The sequence below is a fragment of the Hyla sarda genome, chromosome 5 (assembly GCF_029499605.1).
Source record: "Hyla sarda isolate aHylSar1 chromosome 5, aHylSar1.hap1, whole genome shotgun sequence".
NCBI lineage: Eukaryota > Metazoa > Chordata > Amphibia > Anura > Hylidae > Hyla > Hyla sarda.
The window spans coordinates 319,289,283-319,315,650 of record NC_079193.1 but is presented as its reverse complement, the minus strand read 5'-3'; the positions used below and the strand labels follow the sequence as shown (position 1 = coordinate 319,315,650).

At 39.9% G+C, this 26,368-nt stretch overlaps 1 protein-coding gene and 1 long non-coding RNA gene across 7 annotated transcripts in view; one reads left to right on the top strand and one right to left on the bottom strand.

Annotated features, from left to right (window-relative positions):
* RALYL (RALY RNA binding protein like) overlaps positions 1-26,368 on the bottom strand; it is a 738,312-nt gene that overhangs the window by 80,754 nt on the left and 631,190 nt on the right. The window lies entirely within an intron of this gene.
* The window catches only part of LOC130274202 (uncharacterized), a 75,636-nt gene that overhangs the window by 809 nt on the left and 48,459 nt on the right, over positions 1-26,368 (top strand). The window contains exons 2-4 of one of the 2 annotated variants that reach the window (XR_008844285.1): positions 4,469-4,626; positions 7,851-7,905; positions 14,146-14,295. This is a non-coding gene — a long non-coding RNA (uncharacterized LOC130274202). Of the gene's footprint in view, positions 1-4,468; positions 4,627-7,850; positions 7,906-14,145; positions 14,296-26,368 lie in introns of those variants that run through there. The other variant, XR_008844286.1, reaches the window with a different exon arrangement.

The window sequence follows — 26,368 nt, the reverse complement described above, 5'->3', positions numbered from 1 at the left end:
AGATTTTTTAATAAAAGTAATTTACAAATCTGTTTAACTTTCCGGAGCCAGTTGATATATAAAAAAAAGTTTTTGCCTGGAATACCCCTTTAAGGTTTTGCTAGACAAAGGCACATCACATTGCCACTGCGAGCAGGCCAGGGGCGCAGCGAGGCGGGGGGAAGGGGTGTGGCAACAGCTGGAGGCACAAAATGGGTTGGGTCACTGGCGGAACCACAGCGCATCCGTTACGTGTGACCCTACCCTAAAGGGGTATACCAATATGAGACCCACATGACCCCTAGGTGTGGGTCCCACCTGTAGGACCTGCACCTCTCTTTACATTGAGTGCTCCTCAGCCCCCTCTAGCCTGTCTACGGACGTGGGGGTGATCATGAAGCCAAAAGCAGCCAAAGTAGGCAAATTACGCAATTTGAGTACCTCCCATAGACTTAAATAGGTGTTGGCCAAATGGCAAAACCCCCACAAGCTATGCTGTTTATGGACCTCCTAGGGTTGTGGCTGATTGTGGGTTCCCAACCACCTTCTGCATCTCCCTATGAAGATAGGGGTGGGTGCAGTGGTGGGACCTGCATCTAGACACCTTTTAAGTATATGATCTAAAATTACAGACAGTAAAAAAATGAAATACACAGATTGCATTGGTTTCTGGTCTTCTCCTCTATGTATAATATAAACAAATATCTGTCTATATATATATATATATATATATATATATATATATATAGATAGATATATTATTATACATATTTTCAGCTTCCACAAAAAAAAAAAAAAATCAGGAATCGTAAATTCGAATTTCTTGTATTTTGCTGCCTCAGGAAGAATTTGCATGAATGTGTTCCATACTTTCTTAGTTCAGGATTAATTATCTTTTTCTTCCAGCTACAAGTGGCGCCCTAATGTCCTATGCTGAGCACCACTTTAACAGGTTGTTACATAATGTTCTTTATGGGCCATTAATATTCTTATTAAAGTGATCACATTTTCCACTCCTTTGATCTTTTTTATTATAGAAAAAAAAAAAAAACCTCCGCAGTCTTTTCTAGTAACTCAGATTTTCCAGACTCTTTATTAATTAAGCCGCCCTTCTTATTCTAGTTTTTGAGTATCCTTTCATAGATTTAATTAGGTATGTATCTCCCCAGTGAAAGGATCGGGAAGGGGAAGATCGTTTCAAGGTGATTGGTTGCAAGACTGATAATATACTTGACTAGGAAATCAACATATCAGCCCAATGAGAGAAAATATGGAAAAGGCAACTTCTGTGCAAGAAACTGAATGCAAATGCAGCCTGGATTATAAATATTGCATGAATAATTTGTGTTTATACATGTGCAACAATAAAGCTAGTAATTGCCATTTTTGCCACCAAAGGACCTGGAATCTTAAAGGCCACGGGCACCTTTACACTGATTCATAAATGCAAAATGAAGCAACTTCATAAATAGTGTTTTTTTTTTTTTAGAAATGTCCTACCATTTAGCTGTTAACCAAATTATGATAAGGACATTTTTACATGGTTGGGAGAACAGCTCTGTAGTATTAGTCAAATAGAGGCAAAATAGCAGTCAGAGACAGGAACACAGTAATGTTTAAACAGGGATTCTCCACCAGACAAAGTATACAATAAATGTGTTACTTACACATGTCAAAGGGTCTCCTTTTTGATGCTACAAACCTCTGGATCCAAATCCTTAGTGGTACAGGTTTCTCACATCCTCAGCCTGCAGACTTACTGTCATTTAGTTTAAAAGCCCATTGGTGAGCTGTCTGGGCTAGTCTGAAATCCCAGGAAGGAGTGGCCCAGGAAGGAGATGAAAGTCCCAACTACCAACCTACCTTTCATCCCATAAAAATCCAGGCACAAAAACAACTTACCAAAATACCTAGCAAGCTAAGTCTCGCCAGTGACTAAACTATTTTTGGATTCCCCTCATCTTTCCCCTCAGCTTTCCCTGGATGAAATATTTACTTCCTGAAACCTAATATCTACATACAAGAGGTACCTTGGGGAAATATAGTGATCCCTGATGACCATTCCTGTCCCTCTCTTGAAATGGGCTGAAGTGCGCTCTTAACAAGTGTTATTCTTGTAGATTGCCACTTACTCATTTAGGGAGCCTATCCTATCAGTTCCACTATTGTGCAGGCAGAGCTACACGAACAATCTCTGGATAATTTGTGTAGTCATTTGTTTCCATCATTCATTGCCTCATATGGCTTATTACACAGGGCGATGTATAGTTGACAAACAAGGATTTTTTACCCATTAAAATGATGCATTCAGCGTTTGTTCATTCATTGGCTGATTGCTCGGACTATTACACAGAATATTAGAGTCTCACAGACATTCTGCTCTCTTAGTGTTAGACATAACAGTGGGGAGTAAGGTTGCACAGCAGCTCATATAGTAGATGGGAAGAAAAACCCTGGAGGCGAGCTCACACAGGTTCGGAAAAAAGGTTAGAGCAGATACAAGACAATCTGCTTCAGGGAATATTTGCTTTTCAAAGCTGTCTAAAGCCTTTAAGAAACAAGAAGTAGCATTGATTTTTAAGAGGCTTTAGAAAGCAGGGCTTTAATTTTCTGGCTTAATACCTGAAACTTTCGAAGGTCATTTAGTTAATGTAAAATCACCCACTGTTTGAGTATCAATGAGGGTCTACAGATGCTACAATTTGTAGAGAGCTCTACTTGGTGATAGGTCCCCTTTCATTGTGCATTTTGATTGTTTTGGGAGCCAGGGACCACTGAATTATGCCATTTTTAATTACTACCTTTTAGCATTTCATTTCACTTTAATTATTGTTATTTTATCATCATTACTAAGTGTAAAGTCTGAATTCTAGGTTTTTGCATAATAGAATGATTATCAAACAAACATACCTGTATTCAGAAAAATGAATGACATATTACCACCACCCTGGGTATTAAATTACTATAATTGAATGTGCCCAGTGGGTTAATACATGATTAAATTGCCTCTGCTGTATTGTCAGAACAGAGGAGGGCAGAATTGGCCTCAATAGAAGCTTAATATAAAGCTATATAGAAAGAGATGAAAGGTAACACATAGCTGTAATTAACCTAGAGATGAAGCTGTGGGCATGCATTTCATTTCTATGGATCTTCATGAATATTATTTGCGTCTAACCGGGCTTCAAGGTTTTATTCTATTGCTTTATCAAATATTCATTCCAATCTGTTCACTGTTGTGTAATCTTATGCTTCTTTATTGATTTAAATAGATTAAATCAATGTAAAATGTACATTAATTTAATGAAAATAATGTAAAAAAAATGCATAAACATTTTAATCTGTCAAAAAAACAGTAGGATGGTCTTTTCCATAGGTGCATTGGGGATCCAAATCACCATCCATATTAAATGGACATTGGCCTTAGAGACAGATCAAACATTTTGAGTTTTTAGACTCAGAGTGTGTAGATATTTAGGAGGTAGAAGTCCATTCTTAGTGTGTTTTCTTCCGACTCTGTGTCACGTGACCAAGGTGGCCGCATAATCAAAGTCTACAGGACCATCTTGGTCACACAGACATTAAGTGGGGAGAAAAGCATGGCTCTTGGATCACTTGTGTCCCTATGGCACTCATTGACTCGGACAGTATATGTTGAGAAGCTGCAACTGGAGGAAGCCCAAAGGGCACAGTTAGTCCTAGCTTTGGAAATCTCAGGAGTTTAAATGATAAATACGTTTTAAATGTTAACTGAATAATGTTCAAACGATCAGAAATAACCTGTTACCATTAAAGAGTATCTGTTACCAAATAAACTTTTCTAAACTAACTCAGGCTATGGTCCCTAACTACTCGTAACACTCCTCCCACCCTTAAAAAAATGTCAGAGCTTTAAAAAGCTCTGTATCTTACCTTTTATTCTTGTTCCCAGCAGGAGAAAGTGGGCATTTCCCAGCAGGCATGATGTCACTGAAGCCTGCTGGGGGACCACTTCCGCCCTCACTTTGCTGCAGTGCTGTGATGAATAGAAGACCTCAAGCTCTGTGCATCTTTCAGTGAGGCTCTATGCATGTTTAAATGAGGCTCTTTTCAGCTTTCAGTTAGGCTCTGTGCAGCTTTCAGTGAGGCTCTGTGCAGCTGTCAATCAAGCTCAGTGCAGAGAAGTACTGAGTTTGGTCTCCTGCTAGGTCGGGAGGAGACCAAACTAACTGTATTAATTGTAGCAGGGAACAGAACAGAGCCACCTACTGGCCATTTTTTCTATTACATTTTAAACATATTTATCTTGATAATTTTAAAAGCAAGTGAATGGGAAAGTGTCTGCTAATTACACAAGGAACACTATATTAAAAGTTTTATTTGGTGACAGCTACTCTTTAAATTTGAAACTTCGGTCTTCAAACTAAAAAATTAGAATTAGTACAGAATCTGCAGAAGTTATCCCGTCAAGTAAAAACAAAAACTTAAATAAGATATATATTTATTTCAGAATCGGACCCGCAAAGCCCCCATAAACAGCCTTAGAAAATCCAGCTGAAGCTGAAAGCTGAAAAAAACTACACAAACTACCATCCCGTGCACCTGTGTCCTGTGTGAGCTGCAGGGAGAGCTGAGCAGGTCACATGGTTAAAGAAGCAGAGAATATAGGTGAGGGGGGTGTTTGCACCTCAGCCAATTAGGGGCAATTACCCACTGCACACTGAAGCGCTGGGCTCTGACCTGAGGAGAAGGAGTCTGATGTTACAAAGAGAGGTGTTGGGCCTAGCAAACTGGTGCCGACAGTCATCATTGGTGATAAAAACTTGTGGACTTCCTGCCATAAGAAAAGCTGAGAGAAACAGGGTATGTGCTCAGTAAAGATTACACTTGGGCATTGCAAAGTTATATAACTATAACATGTGCAGCTAAACGTAATTTAATTTGGCTGAAGTTCTCCTTTAAATTAGGGGATATGAAAGAATCAGAAATGTGGTTCCCTCATGTGTATAATATGGATGCTTATTAATTAATACTATTTATATTTCCCTTATTTGCTTACTTTGTGTTTTATTATACAATTCTGAACTAAAGGTTTTACTAGAGCTCACCACATAGAGGGTAGACTGAAGAAACTAAAAGTCAGAAAGTCTAAGTGGAAAGCAAGTTCTTTTACTCTCCAGTTCTTGACTTGACTTTTAAAGTAGATTTATAAAGCTGTCAGACACAGTTATAAATATGTGGCGTTTATAGATGAATGCCAGGATTTTTCTCTTTCATTCCATTGCATTTTTTACTGCCTGGATCTTGGGCTGGGACACTGGGCCATAACCTTTTCTTTACAAGTTTCTCAATGACAACACATCACCATATTTCAATGTATCACACTTTTCAAAATCCATTTCACTTTCTCTCATTCCTCATCTAACATAAACCAAGGAAAATCAATGTTTTACAATGAGCCCCTTCATGCAAAGGATACAACGGCCATATATCAATAACCAATTAATTGCATGCTCCTGGGATCTCGCCCAAGGCATATGGTATACCGTCATGCAATTGTAGTGAAGTAAAAAAAAAAAAATTCTCTTCAGATGACTTTGCTGACAGGCACCTGTGACTCTGTGATTGAATATATAGAAAAAGGCAAAATAGCATTCATCCCAAACCTTCCCCTTGAGCTCTCATCCATCATGATCACATGAGATTGCTCAATCACGACTACATCTGTGCCCAGGAACTCAAGTAGAAAAACTGAAAAGTAATAAGATCTGTTTGGATGTGCGCGGCTATTACTTCCTTCTTGAACAGTAATAATGATGGTTTTACTTTTTTGACATATTAGGCAGTTTGTGATCACAAGAATATGTAACCATAGGGATATCCAATGGCTTGAACAGCAGGATACAATCTTGAAAGCATATTAACTAGTAGAATGTGCAGTGATCTGCAGTACATAACAAACCATTGAATAACAGTATTACTAAAATAATGGGTTATCTGTGGCTTTTATGGGCAAGTTAGTGCTAAAACAACATGAATTACTAATAGCCATGGATTAAAACCCTTTCCGTACAGAGCTTCTTTGTACTGTGTTTTTTATTCAACTAGTTTTAATACTTATTATTTATAAAAATTGTAGTTTTAATATTTATTATACTACTGTATGGAATAGAGAAACTTTCAGGTCACAAAAAAGAAAGCTTGTGTGAATAAAAAAACAATATGTCATACAGAAGATTAGTCATCCAAAGAGTTTAAGAATTCCTAGAAGCCTAAATTCTTATCATAATCAATGGTGAATTATTTTTGCAGTTGTATTTTACAGTGTATATTGCTTCATTTATATATGAACAAGGATGAGTTTGTCCGGGGCAGAAAGGAACCGTCAGGAAGCAGGATAAAATCAAGGGATAAAATCAATTCTGCGCCGGACATTTTTGGATGACAAGTCAAAAGTTTATTCAATGACGCTTTAAAGGGGTACTCCGCCCCTAGACATCTTATCCCCCTATCCAAAGGATAGGGATAAGATGTCTGACTGCGGGGGTCCTGATCTGAGACCCCCATGATCTCTGAGCAGCACCCAGTGTTAATTTAGAATGCTGGGGTTGTGTGTGTGTGTGGGGGGGGGTGTCGTGATATCACAACCATGCCCTCGTGTCCTGCCACACCCCCTCAATGCAAGTCTATGGCAAGGGGCGTGGTGGCCACCACGCCCCCTCCCATAGACTTGCATTGAGGGGGTGTGGCGTGACTTCATGAGGGTAGTGGCTGTGACATCACGACCTCCGTCACCCGCTCCAATCGTTCGGAACAAAATGTTCCGAATGCTGAGGCAGCGGAGTACCCCTTTAAAGTGTACTTTGGTAAAAAATACTAAAACATATTGCTCTATAGTGTGTCTCCCATGAACATGGCTGTACAAATAAAGTTTTTCTGGCTACAGATACCTCTACTGTGCTTAGAGATATTTAGTAACAGGAGTGCAGGATCAGACAATACGCAGAGGTGGATTGTAGTCACTAACTCTGGAGGGACAGTTGCATTAAGCTGGTATACGTGTTTGCAATGGAGATAAGGTAAAGGTGTGAACGACTCTTACAATGATGTAAGAATAACTCATAGAAATAACATTAGCCAAGAATTGGGCTCCGAGTCATTGAGGTGGTTTCAGCTTGTTATATTATATTGTATTACATTCTCTCTGCCAAATGGCCTATATTTAGAGATCTATCGATCAAAATGGGTGGAGCAGAGAGAAGCCACCCGAGACCACCTTGTTGGCTCGGAGCCATGGTCCTGGTTGAAGTTGTAACTATGATTTCCCAGAAATGAGTCAGTATTGTAGAAAGAATCCTACCTCTTTGCATTAAGGGAGCTTGTCAGTGTTTCATGCTGTCCATTGTTCAAGCAGCATGAAATTGATAACAGGTTCCCTTTAAGTAATCTGCAATTAAATCCAAAACGTAAGTAAATGAATGTAATATACTATAATAAACCCATGTTTCTTATTTAAAAGATTGAAGTGAGGTTGACATTTGTTACACTTGCATTTGGGTCAGTCACCAACATTCTTGGCTTTAAAGGCCCAGGGGATGTCATCTTCTGTGATTACATATCAAAAATAAGGAGAATTCTCAAAAACCCTTTCTATTCTTCAGAGGACAGGAAACCAGAATGCTATTAAATGATATGAGATCTTTCGTTTTCATATGATTGAATCAGATACCTTTGGCTCACGGGCATATCACAAAATAAGCTATGTGCTGCAATAATCATCCAATTTAAGCTGTGTATTCAGCTCATTTATTCTGAATTTTAATTAGCGAACAATATCACAATTACCGCTGTTAATATATTCCGCCATAAATTTTACTCTATTTTCATTGCAGCTTGCTGCAGGCGCTTGTAATGGTCCTAGCATATATATGCGAATTAGCCTCTTAAGTGAGTATACTTTTAAAGTATTTTTACTATATACTACATATATACAGTTTGTGTGCAGATGTTGCAGCTCTGATCCCTAGTGGTAGGGGTAGGGGTGTTGCTAGGGTCTTAAAAGATCAGGAGCATAAAGTTCAAGTTATACCCCTCCACACAAATTATGTATATACTTATTTATTTATGAAATTACACACTAATACTACCATAAAGAAATTAAACACAGTCTCTATACTATTATTAAATAAAAGAATGTATAAGAGGTTATATTGCCAATGTTACTACTGTACAAGACCAAAATAATCACTGCCACACCATGAGTATTACCTTTACTGCTACACAAAAAGCTGAATAATATTACCATCAAAGCCAGTACAATGATAAACAGTGTTACTGAGAAAAGCACACTATACAAAGACCTACTGTATATTACCAATGATACTACTATACAAGGCCTAATAAATACTGTCACACAATGGCCATTCCTATTATTGCTATATAATATTATAAAAAATAAAAAAAACATACAAAAATGAGTACTGTATTACCACCATACAGTGACCATACAGTGGTCAAATATCAGTTGTACACAGGTGTTCCTCGGACCAAATTGGTGAATTCAGTACAATGAAGTCCAATGACTGCATTAGATTGGAGTTATTCAATTTTTGTTTCTGTACAGTTCAGACCATCATGAAAACTTCTTCTGGCCACAACTTGTGTGTAGAGTTTCCTGGCCAGACATCATTGGTTCCCCACTTTTTCGGCCCATTTTCTCTTTTTTGCCTTTCTACACAAACTCCGCATGCTGTAGCTCTTCCAATTCTGTGCCTTTTGCACTACGCAGATAACGGAAAGAAACCAACACACGGATTCACACCTGGTCAATTGCATCTTTGAATATGCACAAAAAAAATACGCACAATCCAGCACTTAAAGGGGCACTCCGCTGCTCAGCGTTTGTCACGCCCCCTCCCATAGACTTGAATTGAGGGGGCGGGGTGTGACATCATGAGTGGGCTGGGCTATGACGTCACAAGCTCCCGGCTCCAGCGTTCAGAACAGTTTGTTCCAAACGCTTAGCAGCGGAGTACCATGCAAATTCATTCCAAAATTGCAAAAATACCTAAAATCACACCTGCACGAGACACCCGTTCACAACTTTGGGTGCATGCATTTGACTTAAATAGTATCTGTCCCCAAACTAAACTTTTAATATATTGTTCCTTATGAAATTATAAGACACTTTGCTGTTAAAATTCTCAACCTTTATATGTTTTTAATGTGATTGAAAAAACTGCCACTAGGTGGCTCTGTTCTGTTCCCTGCCGCAAGTCAAACAGTTAGTCTGGTCTCATCCCAGCCTGGCAGGAGACCAAACTCAGGAAGTGCATGTGGGGCATGGCGAGGCACAGCTCTCGCAGGGTTTAGTGACCTCACGCCTGCTGGGGAATGCCCACTCCCTCCTGCAGGGAGCTCACACAATGTGACCAAGGGGAAAGGTATAACTCAGAGCTTTTTAAAGCTTGGAAATTTTTTTAAGGGCAGGAGGGGTGTTAGGAGTAGTTAGGGAATATAATCTGAGTTAGTTTAGAAAATATGGTTTTATGACAGGTACTCTTTAAATGCTGTATTGTCCTTATTTTCCACAAGATATTTTCTTCACCCAGTATCAACTAAGTCAATGGATTATTGGTCTAGTGGTTATTCTAAGGGGCAGATAGGGAGCCTATAGCTCTTTGTTCTGCTCCAGGTTTCAACTATATCCATGCACTGAAAAGAAATTCACATGAAACTGTACAGAAAGACATGACCTCAAAAACTTTCATAAGTTTGTAAATAAGTTCAGTTTCCATTTCGAAACCCATTTTAAGAAACCATATCTTGTGCGTTATCTATTGATTTTCATTTAAAAACGCTGATAAGTAATAGCTTCTTTATCTGTAATAATTGCCCCGAGTCTCAGGTGCTCCTGACATTTCTGTCAAGACTTCTGCATGCATGATTGATTATCCAATTTATTGGTAATATTGTAGCTGCCACTGCAGTTCAGTTGTGCCGGTTTTGACAAGTGCAAAAGGGTGTCTGTGACAGTTGCGGGAGTAAGTGATGGGTTTGAGCACTCGGATGTTACCCTGTACTATTCTGAATGACAGGATGGTAAATTAAAATTACAGTTGAAGAATAAGTCTTAGAAAAGGGGCACAATATCGATAGCAGACATCCAGCACTGAGCAAGAGTAGCATTTCAACCTTGCGCAATGCATAATTCCACAATAATACAATTTGTCCAGCAAAGCTTGCAAAATAGCCATCCTAGAGATATTACAGAGAGATCAAATGTAACAGATAAATAGGCAAGACACTGGGCCTCATTTACAATGATTCCTCTTTTTTTTTACCTTTTCATAGTGGACTTTGATAAACTTTTCCATCATATGTGGTAATAGGGTTCCACATGTCTTTAAACATTTGTGCATCGTAAATGCCCCTTAGGCCGGATTCACACTATAGAATTTCTGAGTGGAATTCCGTTTTTGGAATTCTGTTCCAAATTTCCGGTGTAGCGGAGTCCCATTACTGGCAATGGGATTCCGCTGCACAGTGCACACTTCAGAGTTTTCGAGGCAGACTTTCCACCTGGAAAATCCCCTCGAATTCCGCTCTAACATTAAAGGGGTACTCTGCTGAAAAAAAAAATATATATATATTTTTTTTAATCAACTGGTGCCAGAAAGTTAAACGGATTTGTACCTCTTGTGACACCTATGTCATGAAATGTCTAGAGCAGGATAGGTTTGCAATGGGGATTTGTGCCTACTCTGTTCCTGACATGGACAGAGGTGTCAGCAGAGAACACTGTGGCCAGGCAGAAAGGAAATTCGAACTTCCTGTGTAGTATACAGCAGTTGATAAGTACTGGAAGGATTAAGATTTTTAAATTGAAGTAATTTACAAATCTGTTTAACTTTCTGGCACCAGTTGATTAAACATGTTTTTTCCACAGGAGTATCACTTTAAAACTCATTCAATGTTCTGGCGGATCTGCCTGCACTGGTTGGCACGGCCCACACTCCGAATCTCCGAGTTTCTGCTCGGATTATGAGGTTGTCATTGTACAGTGTGAACCCGGCCTTAGTGTGCCAAAGTGCATAAAACTGTACCAAAGTTTTTAACCTCTCTGTTAAAACTGAAAAATCACAGCCTGAAAAGATACCAAAAACTGGGTAAAAAGTTCCATAAATTGGGACTCGGATTGTGAAAAACATTGAAAACTGCACCCACATTTTGGAAAAAGTACTAGAAAGTGGCAGATTGGTAAGCAAAATTGAGGAATATGTATTACTCTACCGTAGTGAATAAAACTTAAAGTGTTCCTGTAACTTTAAAAAAAAAAACTTTTTACATGTCCTAGAGACAAATCAAATGTTTTGATTCGTCAGGGTCTGAGTGTTCAGACCCTGACGGATCCATAATATAAACCGGGATAGAAGCATGTGCTGACCGAGACAATCCCATAGACTGACATTGTAAGTTTGTCTCCTCAATGTGCTTTTCTCCTGGCTCATGCTAGCGATTGGTCTGAACACTCACACCCCAACCAATCAAAACTTTTGACATGTCTCTGACAATAACCGGCTCCAATTGAGCTACTTACTGCTACCTACCACCTGGATATTTTTCATCAAGATGAATTGCAAAGTTGCTCTATTTTTCTTAGAGGCTTTGGGACAATAAGTAGCCTTTCAGATAATGCTTAGTAGTTTTTATAGAGTGTTCTCATTATTTTCAGCATAAAAGCAACATTGTAGTGGCTCCTCAATGATAAAGGCTGCTTATTTTTGTTATAGGTACATTGCTCTTGATCTAAAGTACCTTATGTGAATTGTAACATCATCAATATCTGTTTGTGCCGTGTAGTGCTCCGGCTAACCTCCTAACCGTCTATTTGACCACTGAATAAAGGGATTATTTGTATAATAGAAAAATAATTTTATGAAGAATTTTCTGTAAAGGGATTATGTAAACTGAAAAGATACAATGGCTTGACAAGAACCATTAGAGATATTTCTATTGCATTTCATTATTTGTACTCAAAATTTAGTAGATTTGTAAAAAAAAAAAATACCCATTGCCAGAATTAAAGTTTTTTTTGGTCACCTTGCCTCCTAAAAACCATTGATCATAAATCAATGAAAAAAATTCTTATTGACCCCAAAATGGCTTCAATACATGCTACCACTCACCCCTCAAAGAATTAACCCTTACACAACTCCATAGACTGAAATATAAAAAGCTGTAGGGGTCAGTAAACACCTTAAACAATGAATCTCCAAAAATATTGCATAACTGAAAAATATTTCCATTCCAACATATGTTTTTTTTTTTGGCTTCTCAGCACATTATATGGTAAAATAAAGGATGACATTTGACATTCGATTGTAAAACGTTTCCCACAAAAAACAAGTCCTCTCATTGCTAGGCTGATGGAAAAAGTTAAGGCTCTCAGAATGAAAAAGCAAATATTGCCTGCTTCCTTAAAGGGGTTATCCAGGAAAAAACTTTTTTTTATATATCAACTGTCTCCAGAAAGTTAAACAGATTTGTAAATTACTTCTATTAAAAAATCTTAATCCTTTCAGTACTTATGAGCTGCTGAAGTTGAGTTGTTCTTTTCTATCTAAGTGCTCTCTGATGACACGTGTCTCGGGAACCGCCCAGTTTAGAAGCAAATCCCCATAGCAAACCTCTTCTACTCTGTGCAGTTCCCGAAACAAGCAGATATGGCAGCAGAGAGCACTGTTGCCAGACAGAAAACAACAACTCAACTTCAGCAGCTGATAATTATTGAAAGGATTAAGATTTAAGAATAGAAGTAATTAACAAATCTGTTTAACTTTCTGGAGCCAGTTGATATAAGAAAAAAAGTTTATTCCCTGTAATACCCCTTTAAGGGGTTAACACCACTCAACATTAAAGAGGTACTCCGGTGGAAAACAAGTTTTTTCTAATCAACTAGTGTCAGAAAGTTAAACAGATTTGCAAATTATACAATCTCAAAGAATACCACCGTATTGTCTGTCCACTATTCAAACTCAGCTCCGGATAACGGACCCAGGTGTGTAATTTAAACAATGACGATGTGGCGCTACACGCTCAGATATATCCATATGACTTGACACAAAGAAAGAAAAGAAAGCGGAGCACTCACCTGTCCAATTGCAGGCAGACCGATCAGGTATAATAATCCACATACCCACCAAGCAGGGGGGTGGCAGATGGAACCGGGGGGAGCTCAAACGTCGGGCTCCCCCCAGTTCCATCTGCCGCCCCCCGCTTGGACGGGTATAGGTCTGTGTGTGGATTATTGTACCTGATCGGTCTGCCTGCAATTGGACTGGCGAGCACTCTGCTTTCTTTTCTTTCTTTGTGTCAAGTCAGATTTGCAAATTACTTCTATTTAAAAATCTTAATCCTTCCAGTACTTATCAGCTGCTGTATGCTTTAGAGAACGTTGTGTAGTTCTTTTCTGTCTGACCACAGTGCTCTCTGCTGACACTTCTGTCTGTCTCAGAAACTGTCTTGAGTAGGAGCAAATCCCCATAGTAAACCCCGTATTTGCTTTTTCATTCTTATGTTTATATTCTTTCTAAGAGCCTTAACTTTTTAATTTTTCCACCAACCTAGCAATGTGAGTACTTGTTTTTTGTGGGACACGTTTTGCATTCGAATGTCATCCTTTTTTTAACCATATAATGTGCTGAGAAGCAAAAAAAAAATATATATATATATATATATATATATATATATGTTGGAATGGAAATAATTTTAGTTCTGCAATATTTTTTGGAGATTCGTTGTTTAAGGTGTTTACTATATTTCAGTCTATGGAGTTGTGTAAGGGTTAATTTTTTGAGGGGTGAGCGATAGCATGTATTGATGCCATTTTGGGGTCAATATTAATTTTTTTTGATTGCTTTATGATCAATGGTTTTTAGGAGGCAAGGTGACCAAAAAAACTTTAATTCTGGCAATGAGTATTTTTCATAGGCCTCTTACCGTTTGGATGAACATTATATTTCAGTAGTTCAGACATGTCCAGATGTATCAATAGCAATTATGTTTTTTAATTTTTAATTTTTTTAAAATCTTGTCACTGGTTTTCTGATTCAGAGAAAAATTACTTTAAAAAAAGTGTGATGTTTGGCTATTCTTGTTAATATTATCAATCTTTTTTTTTTCTAGTGGACCTGAGGAAGGTGTCTGTGTGACATTTTATAGAAATGCCTGGATATCTGATTTAATTCATGTTCAATTTTCTTCTTTTCCTCTTTTTCACTGAAGGTCAATAAACATCTATAGGCTTTGGCATACTGAGTAGATAGACCTATTCTCTAGGGCTTTTTACTTTCTCAAAGCCAAACACATCCAATCCTGTTGATTGACAAGAATGAATTTCAAGTTATTAGTCCATTTACCTCAGCATTTAAAGTGCATTATCTCCTCTGCTAAGCCAGTGCTTATTTTAACTGCTGAAGCCTTCTCCTGGTCATGGGCAGGCACTCAACATTGGGAATTTGTGGCAAAAGGCAATCGAAAGCTAAATGTTTATATGTTTTAAATGACATTGAAATATTAATATGGCAATGCTCAAGAATAAGGAACTTTCCAAAACCTTTTTTCTTTTTAATACTAGTTGGCAGTACCATTTAAATATTGATTGTCTGACTGAGGTAGTACTGTTTCCCTTTTGTATGGAGTCCTTTAAAGGGTACCTCTCATCAAAAAAACTTTTGATATATTATAGATTAATGTATGCAGAATAACTTTACAATTGCATGTTATTAAAAAATATGCTTCTTTCTATTTAATTTTCCAATTTGAAGAAATGACCACTAGGGGTCTCCCTACCAGTCCTGGCAGCAAGCATTTCAGACTCATGCTGGAGTCCTAAACACTACGAGCTGCCAGTCTGCTTTGTTCACAAAGGAGAACACTCAGAGCTGCCAGCCTGCTTTGTTCACAGCCTGTTTGGCTGTGAACAAAGCAGGCTGGCAGCTCTGAGAGTTTAGGACTCCAGCATGAGTCAGAAATGCTTGCTGACAGGACTGATCGGGAAAAATACAATAGAAAGAAGCATATTTTTCATTAACATGCTATTGGAAAGTTATTCAACATTCATTAATCTAAAATATATCAAAAGTTTATTTGATGAGAGGTACCCTTTAAGCCATGCAATGCTCTATGGGAAAATAGCATGGAAAGTAGCTGTCCTATGAAGGAGGAGTTACCCATCTGCAGGTAGCTGTTTCTGGGTTTTTGCCCCTCATCAGTACAGAGCATGGTACTGGCTGACTTGTGAGAGGCTAACAACATGGGACTAAGTGGGTAGTATGTCTTCTTCAGGTGTACAAAGTGGTTCTCTTTCAAACCTAAAACAACTTGCTCTACAATACCACCTACCTGAGGTAGCTTCCTTTCAAAACTAGCTACCTCCAATACATTGCATTGTAGAGCAAGTTATTTTTCCTTTGGAAGGAGAGCTTCTTTAAATATTGTTTGTTAAAACTTAAGCATAACTCAGACAGAATGTTAAGGGACGAATAGAAGGAATTTATACATTTATAAAGCTCATGCCAAAAAAAATAGTGTAAATTATAGCAGTAATCAAAGTCATATTGTAGCTGGTGTAGATTGCTGTACACTCATAGTCAAAGATGCATAATACAAAAGCTGACATGGTGCCCAACAGGAAGCAGTCAGAGCATGCGGAAGTTGGAGGAGTGCATGCGTACTAGTACATAATGAAATATTGTAGATAGTATTACGCTTGCACAGTGTTTTCTAAGTATCCACATATCCCAATATGCATGTGCACCCATATAGTAATAGGTTCACATGCTTGAATATCAATAAAGGCGCAAGCACAGAGCAGAATGACTAGCACATAGAACCTATCATACTAATGTTTAATAAACTGAGCGAGGGTCATGACAAGAGCCCATATATAAATATTCTAGAAAACCAAAATGCAAGATTGTTGATACATAAATCATACTCATATCTAGATGCATGTTTTAGATAAATGTATGCAGATATAATATACATCTAGATGTAGTGGTTCACTTTCATGCAGTGGAAGAGAGGTGGTATCTGGTAACTATAAAAGCAGGTACACTAAGCGATTGTTTGAGCTAGTAATTGTGTGTCTGTATACAAGAGTGTGAAGTATACAAGAGTGTGAAGTGAGTGTAAGTATTAAAGTGAGAGGGACTTAAAACTAAGAGACTTTAAATTCAGGGAATTTAATTGAAATATTTGATTGTTTTTTTTTTTTTACTGTAAATTTTTGCATTCCCCAAATCTAGTATGGCCTCCATATTGGAAAAGGCAGTCCAGTGTGCATCTTGCACAATGTATGCAATCCTTGAACAACAGTTTGAGGGTGCATATTGTTGTGTGAGATGTGTGCGAGTTGTTCATTTGGAAGCCCAGATCCTGGATCTAGAGGAGCAACTGGCAACACTAAGACGCATTGACAACTTGGAGAGGAGTCTCCTGCTCACTGAGCAGGCACTCTCGGGGGGTAGAGGTGGGGGAGGATAGTGGGATGGAGGTGCAGGACAGTCAGGGAGTTAGCTGGGTTACAGTTAGAAAAGGGGTAGAGGGAAAAGTGTCAGGGAGGCTAGTCCTGAACTGGCACACCCCAACAAGTTTGCCCGGTTGGCAGATGACAGGGATTCATTTCAGAGCTAGCAGTACTGCAGCAGGACTCTGCTCTGACTGCCGGGGGGTGTCTGCTCCAGTAAGGAGGGAGGAGTGCAGGGCAGGTCAGACAGGTACTGGTGTTGGGGGACTCAATTATTAGGGGGACAGACAAGGCGATCGCCGAACAGAGTGTTGTCTTCCTGGTGCTCGAGTGCCAATAAAGACATCTCTTTTATCACGTCACCAAAGCCTGCGCCCGTACGATGTCCCATTTTTCCTGAGACTCATCTGCTGTCTACATTTCTTGCATAAACACCGGCCTCCGCATTTGGATTACCGGCGGGACCACGAGCCAGCGGCTACTATATTACTACGTGCACTCAGATGTTATGCTCTCAGCATAACTCTGTCAGGTAAGGGGCCATTTCTCTGACCCTCTACTGCAAAATACTCACAGCTGTACATTGGATAATCTGCACGAGGTGCGCACCTGTATTTTCTCTTTTGTTCCACATGGTGCTCGAGTTCGGCACATTGTGGATCGAGTTGACAGATTGCTGGGTGGGGCTGGAGAGGACCCAGCAGTCAAGGTACATATTGGCACCAATGACAAAGTAAGAGGTAGGTGGAGTGTCCTTAAAAATGATTTCAGGGACTTAGGCTGCAAGCTTAAGGCAAGGACCTCCAAGGTAATATTTTCTGAAATATTACCTGTACCACGAGCCACACCAGAGAGGCAGCGGGAGATTAGGGAGGTAAACAAGTGGCTCAGAAGCTGGTGTAGGAAGGAGGGGTTTGGGTTCATGGAGAACTGGGCCGACTTCACAGTTGGATACCGACGTATGGACGGGCTGCACCTCAATGGGGAGGGTGCAGCTGGTCTTGGGGAGAAGATGACTAGAAGGGTGGATGAGTATTTAAACTAGGAACTGGGGGGGGGGAGGGAACCTACAATGTAGAGGGAGAAGATAGTGTAGATAGAGAGGGGGGACTTATTAACATACCTGGGGGTGGAGCAGAGGGAGGGGTTAAAATAGTTAATAGGTATAGGCTTCATAGGAAGAGAAAACATATACATTTAAATTGCATGTTGACGAATGCCGGAAGTCTATCCAATAAAACAGAGGAACTGGAGTGTTTGATGTCTGAGGAGAATTATGACATAGTGGGTATAACAGAGACTTAGTTGGACGATAGCTGTGACTGGGCGGTCAACATACAGGGCTATAGTCTATTCAGGAAGGACTCGGACAAAACAGAAAGGGGGAGGGATTTGTCTTTATGTGAAATCGAGTCTGAAGGCCGTACTGCGGGAGGATATATGGGAGGGAAATGATAATGTAAAATCATTATGGGTAGAAATATATGGAGATGAAAATAAAAAAAATTCTGATAGGGGTTTGTTATAAGCCACCAAACAAAATGGAAGAGGCAGAAGATCAATTACTGAGGCAAATAAACAAGGCAGCAAATCAAAATGATGTGATAATAATGGGGGACTTTAACTATCCTGATGTAAACTAGGAGACTGAGATCTGTGAATCTCATAAAGGAAACAGGTTTCTAACTATAGCTAAAAATAATTATCTGTCCCAAATGGTGCAGGGCCTGACCAGAGGGGGCGCCCTACTAGACTTAATGTTAACCAACAAACCTGACAGAGTAACTAATGTGCAAGTAGAAGGACATGTAGGAAATAGTGATCATAATATAATACATTATATCTTGTTCTTCAATAAGGGAATCTCTCGAGGGGCCACAAAAACATTGAACTTTAGGAAGGCAAAGTTTGATCAACTCAGAGAAGCCCTTAACAATATACATTGTGATAATGTCCTCAAAAACAAGAATACTGACACTAAATGGGAGAATATCTTAAATTCTCACTGTAAGATGTATATACCTTATGGGAATAAAAGGGTCAGAAATAAAATAAAACCAATATGGATGAATAAAAATGTTAAGGGGGCAATATATGACAAAAATAAAGCATTTAAATTACTAAAACAGGACAACAGTGAAGAAGCATTAAAAAGCTACAGAGAAAAATGTTAAATATGTAAAAAAACAGATAAAAGCTGCAAAAATAGAGATGGAAAGACTCATTGCCAAAGAGAATAAAACGAACCCCAAAATGTTCTTTAACTATATAAATAGCAAAAGGTTAAACATTAAAGTGTTGGCCCTTTAAAAAAATGATGAGAAGGAAATTATAAACGGGGATCAGGAAAAAGAAAATATATTAAACAAATTCTTCTCCACTGTATTCACTGAGGAAAATGAAATGCCAGGTGAAATACAGCAAGATAAAGTAAACTCCCCAGTACAGGTCACCTGTCTAAGCCAGGAAGCAGTACAGTGCCGCCTACAAAAAATCAAAACAGACAAATCACCTGGTCCAGATGGCATTCACCCCCCGTGTTCTAAAGGAATTAATGTAATAGACAGACCCCTAGTTTTTATATTCAGGGACTCTATATTCAGGGACTCTGTAGTAACAGGGACTGTTTCCCATGATATGGCAAATATGGTACCAATATTTAAAAAGGGGTCAAAAGGTGACCCCAGGAATTATAGACCTGTTAGTTTAACCTCGGTTGTATGTAAATTGTTTGAGGGTTTTCTAAGAGATGCTGTTTTGGTGTATCTTGATAAAAATAAATGTATGACTCCATATCAGCATGGCTTTATGATGGATCGGTCCTGTCAAACTAACCTGATCAGCTTTTATGAGGAGGTGAGCTCCAGACAAGGGGCAATCGCTGGATGTCATATATCTGGATTTTTCCAAAGCATTTGATACGGTGCCACATAAAAGGTTAGTGCATAAAATGAGAATGCTTGGACTGGGGGAGAATGTGTGCAAGTGGGTAAGTAACTGGCTCAGTGATGGGAAACAGAGGGTGGTTATTAAGGGTACTTATTCTTATTGGGTGACTGTTACTAGTGGGGTACCACAGGGGTCTGTCTTGGGTCCTGTCCTATTTAATATATTAATTAATGACCTTGTAGATGGGTTGAATAGTAAAGTAGCAATCTTTGAAGATGATACTAAACTCTGTAAAGCGGTAAACACTATAGAGGACAGTGCACTGTTACAAATGGATCTGGATAGGTTGGAGGTTTGGGCTGGGAAGTGGCAGATGAGGTTCAACACTGATAAATGTAAGGTAATGCACATGGGGAAGAAAAATGGGGCTGGGATTATGTATTAAATGGGAGCACACTTGGGATGACTGATGTGGAAAAGACTTGGGAGTCTTAGCAAAAAGTAAATTTAGCTGTAGTGACCAGTGTCGGGCAGCTGCTGCCAAGGCAAATAAAATCATGGGGTGCATCAATAGGGGCATAGATGCCCATGACAAGGAAATAATTCTACCACTGTACAAATCACTAGTCAGACCACACATGGAATACTGTGTACAGTACTGGGCACCAGTGTACAAGAAAGATATAGTGGAGCTGGAGAGGGTATCAAAGACGGGCAACCAGAGTAATATGGGGAATGGGAGGACTACAGTACCCAGAAAGTTTATCAGAATTGGGGTTATTTAGTTTAGAAAAAAGAAGGCTTAGGGGCAACCTATTAACTATGTATAAATATATCAGGGGACAGTACAGAGATCTCTCCCAGGACCTATTTATACCCCGGACTGTATCTATAACAAGGGGGCATCTTCTACGTCTAGGGGAAAGAAGGTTTCTACACCAGCACAAACTGGGGTTCTTTACTCTAAGAGCAGTGAGACTGTGGAATTCTCTGCCAGAAGAGGTGGCCATGGTGAACTCTAAAATAATTTAAAAGGGGTCTGGATGCATTTTTGGAGAATAATAACATTACAGGTTATGGATTCTAGATCTATATCAACTCAATAGAGACTCATTAGGGTTAAAGGTTGAACTTGATGGACTCTGGTCTTTTTTTGACCTTATGAACTAACTATGTTACTAGATATAAGCATGTTTTTAGTGTCTGTGATTTTACTGTGAACTTTGCTTAATATTTCTATATGGGCTCCTGTCATTACTTTTGAGCATGAATATTGTGAATGTGATATATTTGTACTCAACATTACACTTATTAACTGAACATTAGCATAATAGTTTTTGTATCTGCATAAAATAAATTGATTTTCTGCGATGGTGTAAAAAAGGTCCTATGAGACGTCATACATTGAAGTTGCTTGTCCACAATGTAGAATGTGTTAGAGTGCCACCACCTTCCTTAACTTTTTTTAGCTTTAAGATTTTGGAAAGCTATAATTAATTGTTGTGTCCTCTTGGTAATTTGGGCTATAGCTATGATAAATACAAGTGTTTAAATCAGTTTAGTCCCTATTCCACTGCCATCAGGTTTTTTCATTCCAATTTTGAAATGCATCTCACAGGTATCCTGGAATCCTGGGAACCAAAATGCATTAGATTATTATTATGATTTTTTTTTTTTTTTTGAAGAGCCAAGGTACGTGCTCTCAAGTCACCCAAGAGCAAGTAAAAAGTGCAGGTGTTCATGTGGATGTGGTCAATCACAAGCCCTTCTCTGAAAGGAGAGAGGCCCCCCCAACAAGCTAAACCCTTCGCCTCCGGGCCAAAAGGCACCTGCAAGGTTCCAGGTACAATGTCCCCTTTCGCTGAAGCTACTCAGGGACCGAAAAGTTGTTGCTCCTGGCGAACAACTAGACGTTAACCAAGTTGCCACCTAGGAACCAGTAAAACCGGTTTGGCATTCCTGCCGAAGCAGCAATGCCACGGGGTATGGAAGGGAGGTGAGAAACCTAATGGACACACACACCTCCCCTAGACTGGCAGGAGGGACACCCCAAAGGGCAACCACACCCTGATCAAATCCTAGTGAACATAAAAACAACACAAACATGAGCACAGTGACAAAACATAAAGAATAAATAAATGGATGTGCACAGTGTGATACTGCCCGGACATCCGGACAGATCTATAAAAATCCCTCTGCTGATTAACAGCCAGAAGGCCGTAACGCTATAGGTGAGTGCTCAGAAGAGTGAGAGATAAAGTGTGTGCTATGTGCCATCAGTCAAATGGAGTCGCTACTCCCAAGTGAGTTCTGGCAACCTGGGGTCACCACTCCCAGGGCACTTTTGCACCTCGGCTCTTACTCTTCCCGGACCTTAGGGCCAGATCCAGCAGGAACAGGTCTCATGAGGGATGACTGCCGCTGCTATACAGGCATCCCTGATACACCTGCCCCGCTGTGTGGTTCCCCATCCTCCCATGGTGGTCTTCCACACAGCTAACTAACAGGAAAGGTGCTACACTTGATCTTAGGCAAAATGCTCCATGTAAACAAGCTCCAATCTTGTAGATTGGCCCTTGTTTACAAGAGCCTTGGCACGGCTCAAGAGTGGGGCACGCATTCCCTTTTACACAGAGTGATGTGCTGCCGATGATGTTTTTACATGTGAAAATGACTTGATCAGCTGACTAAAGAGCATCTGCTTGTTCACATTGGCCCTATAGGGCGATATTGGCCTATTGAGCACTCTAACAGGGCCCAAATGGAGACATTTGTATGTTTTATTTTTTTCCCTATACACTTGCATGGTAACATACACTTGCATGGTTGGTTTCCTTCCATACATTTTGTTGGTTAGTCAACTTCCTTTGAAATTGGCCAAAATGGGGGATTATCGGATATTTTGTAAAATCACAATTGTTAAGGTTTAAAAAAAACTCATCCTAACATAACACATTCATTGAATGTGTCAGCAGATAAGAACCATTCGGCACAACTATTTTCTAATATTCTGAATCCATGCATCCATTACTCTCTCAGTAAAGTAATACTTTCTTATATTGCTGCATAAACCTTTGTCCCTCTAATATAAAACTATGTCCACTTGTGGTAGTTTTTCTTATTTCAAATCTTATGTATTTAAAAGTTTCTATCATACCCCTCTTTCTTGTCTTCCTTCCTTGTTTAACTGCGAACTAAAGCTATGGATCTTTTTCACCACCGTATCTATGAATTAACCTTGTGCATTCTTGACATGTCTGCGCCGGCTTGCTCTGATTGATTGAAAATGCATTGTGCCTACATTATACTATTCATCCAGACAAGCTTGGAAGGCTTTCTAAATTAGTTTTATAGTTCTGTATTCATCCTTGATGTATTGAATGTATTATCCATAGAAAAAGAATGCAGATTCTATGGAAAGCTGAGGCTGTGCACTACCCACTTGAATGCCACCTTTCAGAGCTGATTGACCTTTTGTGCATGCTGTTATTAACAGTAACTAACTTCCTTCATGACGAGACACTAAATACAAAAATGACTAAAATAGGGTTTATAAAATGTTATAAATTTGTAAAATACTTGCAAGTAGTGAGGTCGAGAACATAAAATTTTCGGTTCGCAAAAGTTTGCGAACCGGGCGAACCGCCATTGACTTCAATGGGCAGGCGAATTTTAAAACCAACAGGGACTCTTTCTGGCCACAATATTGATGGAAAAGTTGTTTCAAGGGGACTAACACCTGGACTGTGGCGTGCCGGAGGGGGATCCATGGCAAAACTCCCATGGAAATTTACATAGTTGATGCAGACTGGTTTTAATCCATAAAGGGCATAAATCACCTAACATTCCTAAATTGTTTGGAATAACGTGCTTTAGCCCCCTTTAGGCAGCACATAGAGCCCCCTTTAGGCATCACATAGTTAGATCCCCCCTTTAGGCAGCACATAGGTAGAGCCTCCCTTTAGGCAGCACATAGATTCCCCATATTAGGCAGCACATAGTTAGAGCCCCCCTTTAGGCAGCACATAATTAGAGCCCCCCTTTAGGCAGTACATAGATTCCCCCATATTAGGCAGCACATAATGCAGTACGGTGGACCACCAAAAGAAATGTATCCCTCTCTGTATTTTATTTTTTTTGAAAATGGAACTTAAAAGATCACACGCAAGAAGTGTTTCATGGTGTAATGGTGACAATGAGCCCAGCAGGCCCAAAAACTCCCAAGTGTGAAGTGAACTGACTGATTTTATTTCACAGCCAAAAAAGGTATCTTTTTTTTTAATTTACACTATGCTCATCCCAAAGATGATTTGCACTAGTGTGACAATGAGCCCTGAAGGCCAAAAGACTCCCAAGTGTGAAGTGAAGTGACTGATTTTATTTTCCAGCCAAAAAAGGTATTTTTTTTTTCAAATTTACACTAAGGTCACCCCAAAGATGATTTGCACTAGTTGCTGGAAAGAAAAAAAGTTTGTCAGCGGAGAACCCCTTTTAAACAGTGGTTAGCCAACCAGGGTGCCTCCAGCTGTTGCAAAACACACGGACTGATGTTTGAGCCCTTTTAATATTGTAGTTGCTGGTCTGAAAAAAAGTTTGCCAGCGGAGTACCCCTTTTAAACAGTGGTTAACCAAACAGGGTGCCTTCAGCTGTTGCAAAACACACGGACTGATGTTTGAGCCCTTTTAATACTGTAGTTGCTGGACTGAAAAAAAGTTTGCCAGCGGAGTACCCCTTTTAAACAGTGGTAACCCAACCAGGGTGTCTCCAGCTGTTGCAAAACACACGGACTGATGTTTGAGTCCTTTTAATACTGTAGTTGCTGGACTGAAAAAAAGTTTTCCAGCGAAGTACCCCTTAACCAGAGGTTACCCAACCAGGGTGCCTCCAGCTATTGCAAAACACACGGACTGATGTTTGAGCCCTTTTAATACTGTAGTTGCAGGACTGAAAAAAGTTTGCCAGCGGAGTACCCCTTTTAAACAGTGGTTAGCCAACCAGGGTGCCTCCAGCTGTTGCAAAACACACGGACTGATGTTTGAGCCCTTTTAATACTGTAGTTGCTGGACTGAAAAAAAGTTTGCCAGCGGAGTACCCCTTAACCAGAGGTTACCCAACCAGGGTGCCACCAGCTGTTGCAAGACACACAGACTGATATTTGAGCCCTAAAAAGGGCTTTTTTGGGTGCTGTCCTTAAAGCAGATGTTATATTAGTGGTTTAGGAGTGTAGTGGACCCTGAATGAACCACCTAGCTATCGCTTTCCCTATTACAGCAAGAGCAGCTTCACTTTCCCTCCTCTCTCCAAGCCTACAGCATGCCGAATGAAAGTAAAATGGCGTCCGTGCAGGAGGTAGGAGGTTCTGGAAGGGAGGGTCTGCTGGTGATTGGCTGTAATGTGTCTGCTGACTGTGACACACAGGGTCAAAGTTTACCGCAATGTTAATGAATAGGGGGCGGATCGAACTTCACATATGTTCGCCGGCGAGGCGAACGAGAACAAGCGAAGTTCGCCGGGAACCGTTCGCCGGCGAACAATTCGCGACATCTCTACTTGCAAGCTTAAAACGCAACTGTCACCAGGATTTACCCCTAAATCTATGCACAGTATGTAAAAGCTGTGTAGCACAGTAATGCAGCCTACATATCTTGGCCTAATCTGTGGCTTTACAATACCAAATATTGCTTTTATTCACAGTCATTAACAGGTGAGAGGTGTGACCAGGGGTCCGCCATGCACCGGCCTTGTGCGAGCAACATACAGCTCCTCTGCACATGCACTGTCTCCGACCATTACGGCGCTCATTAAGAAGTCCTGTTTCTAGAGGCAGCAAGTGAGTGAGCTCTCTGCCTCTATTGGTCAGAGAGGGCGCATGCGTGGAGGGCCATTGCTGTTGTTCAAGAGAGGCATGGCATTGTGGACCCCTGGTCATACCTCTTTGACGGTTCATGACTGTAGATAAAAGCGATTTTTAGCATCATAAAGCCACGGATTAGACAAAGAAAGGTATGGCTGCATTTCTGTGCTGCACAGCTTTTACATGTGCATAGCTTTAGGGATAAATGCTGGTGACAGTTGCGCTTTAAGGGTACCTTCACACATACGCAGATTTGATGCGCAGGATTTGATGCACAGGATTTTCTGCTTCAGATTTTAATGTAAACTAAATGACTGAGCACAGCTTCTAATTAGTTACAAATCCTGCGCATCAAATCTGCGAAGGATCCTGTATGTGGGAACGTACCCTAAACCAGAGATGTACTTCAAAGTATCTTTTGACATGTTATCTTCTTGTATGTCTTCAAAAGTATAATTCTGCTACATTAAGTTAACGTTGTGGTGAATGGAATTTCTGTTGTCCTATTCACACAGCACATTTTCTGTTGCAGAATTTCAGCTGTGGAAAGTTTGCATTCCAGATTCTGCAAAAACATTGAACCTGTCTATAGTTTTTGTAGGGTTCCTCAGCAGAGTCCATTGAAGTCAATGGGACTCTGAATTCCATCCAGAATTTGTGTATTGATACACATAAATTCCACACACATGCATAAATTCCACACACATTCTGCAAGGAATCTGCAAAAACTCTGCTGCCAGCTTGGCAGAAAGGAATCTGTGCGGAAGTGCAGAAATTCCACTGTGTGAAAATAGCCTTACTCTGATACATTGCAATGAGTCAGAGAAAATAAAAGTTTAAAACTGTGCTGGGCACTGGGTAAAGTGTCTCGGAGGTGGTCTCCCTGAACTTTACCTGGCTTGATTGATAGGTCTCTTCTTATTTATGTATGGATATCAAGCCATGCCAAGTAGGGAGAAACTGGGAGAACCTCCTCCTGGACACTTCACCCAGTGCCCTCACTCTGCTTTAAACAAGTTTCTTTGAAACGCAGCAGAATTTTTTGAGTAAAATATAGTTGCAACGGATCCTGTTGGGATTCCATGCTGCCTGTGACTTGGCAGTATACTTTCTCCTGACAGACTCTCTTTAATGC